The 1,551-nt window shown below is 32.6% G+C and overlaps 1 protein-coding gene across 1 annotated transcript in view; it reads right to left on the reverse strand.

The window, feature by feature from the left end:
• Positions 1–1,551, reverse strand: part of LOC107732092 (arf-GAP with GTPase, ANK repeat and PH domain-containing protein 3) — a 177,268-nt gene that overhangs the window by 19,227 nt on the left and 156,490 nt on the right. The window lies entirely within an intron of this gene.

Here is a 1,551-nt window from a genome sequence, read left to right on the forward strand (position 1 = left end):
ACTAATGATTATTTTGGTAATCAAGTAATCTACTGATTATTTTGACAACTGAGTAATCATATTTTTTAGTAACACAAATAGTCCTAAGTGAAAACCAGGCTTTAGTATGACTATTATAAACTAACAATGAAGCAATAATAATTGGCTCAAATAAAATATCAAAATTACATGATTTTATTAAACAACACTGTTAAAATACATAATGTAATATGCCTATACATAATATGAACATAACCAACTTAAATACATTATGTATTATAACAAATACCTGCAGAGGGCGCCGACAGCCTGGTGACGTTTCACTTTACAGCGTGATTAAACGATGTTTAAATCCATTTAATTTATAAACTAACAATGAAGCAATAATAATTGGCTCAAATAAAATATCAAAATTAAGAAATTACATGATTGTATTGAACAACACTGTTAAAATACATAATGTAATATTCCTATACATATAATATGAACTTAACCAACTTAAGTACATTATTTGTTATAAATAACAAATACAGAGGGCGCCGACAGCCTGGTGACGTTTCACTTTACAGCGTGATTAAACGATGTTTAAATCCATTTAATTTTAATATTTGGCCACATCCAAACTCAGAAACTTTTATTTTGAAATCGCGATGTACAATAAATGGCATATTTAGAAATAGGTTGATGTATTCTCCTGTGTTGGCAAAGGTTTATAAATGATTTCCATTACAAATTTAGTGAGATAATGCAGTTTTCCCAGATGAACGTTAAGCAATTCAAATTCACGGCATATGCAGAGGAAGAGTTTAGCCCCTTTCACACATACAGTCTTTACTGGTAAATTACCGGTAAGTAAACATTAAGAAATTATGTGTGAACAGGACCTTTTCAAAAATCCTGGTAAATTTGTTCTGGCATATCGTTCTTATGGAGATGACGTGATTAAGTTAACGTTACTCCGAGCTGTTTACAAAGCTCCGCTGCTTTTTAATTCGTTTTTCTGTGTAAATATGCGCAAGATGGACATCTTTGACCATTGCGCCTCGCAGCTTTTTGTCGCGCTTCTCCATTCATCAGGGCTGCGACTCTGCAATTGGATACTATTATGCGCATCTCGTGTTTATAAGAGCAAAAAATTCTGATTGGCTACTAATGTTAGTTTGGTTGAGAGTGAAAGCTGTGCTCTTCTCATACCATTGGTAGGCGAACTCATGGACTCGAAAATGATATCAAGTTTTTTTTGTTTTTTTTTAAATGTAGGACAATTTTTTTTCCCTGCAGCCAAACGCTGTACGCCGGAGATCCGACACGGTGCCGGAGAACTTTAAGCCCTGAATTACATTACACAGTTATCATATTTGATGTTTATTAATAAATGTGACCCTGGACCACAAAACCAGTCTTAAGTCGCTGGGGTATACTTTTAGCAATAGCCAAAAAAACATTGTATGGGTCAAAATTATCAATTTTTCTTTTATGCCAAAAATCATTAGGATATTAAGTAAAGATCATGTTCCATGAAGATATTTTGTAAATTTCCTACTGTAAATATATCAAAACTTAATTTTTGAT

This window comes from Sinocyclocheilus rhinocerous, unplaced genomic scaffold (assembly GCF_001515625.1).
Source record: "Sinocyclocheilus rhinocerous isolate Xijiao unplaced genomic scaffold, SAMN03320098_v1.1 scaffold97, whole genome shotgun sequence".
NCBI lineage: Eukaryota > Metazoa > Chordata > Actinopteri > Cypriniformes > Cyprinidae > Sinocyclocheilus > Sinocyclocheilus rhinocerous.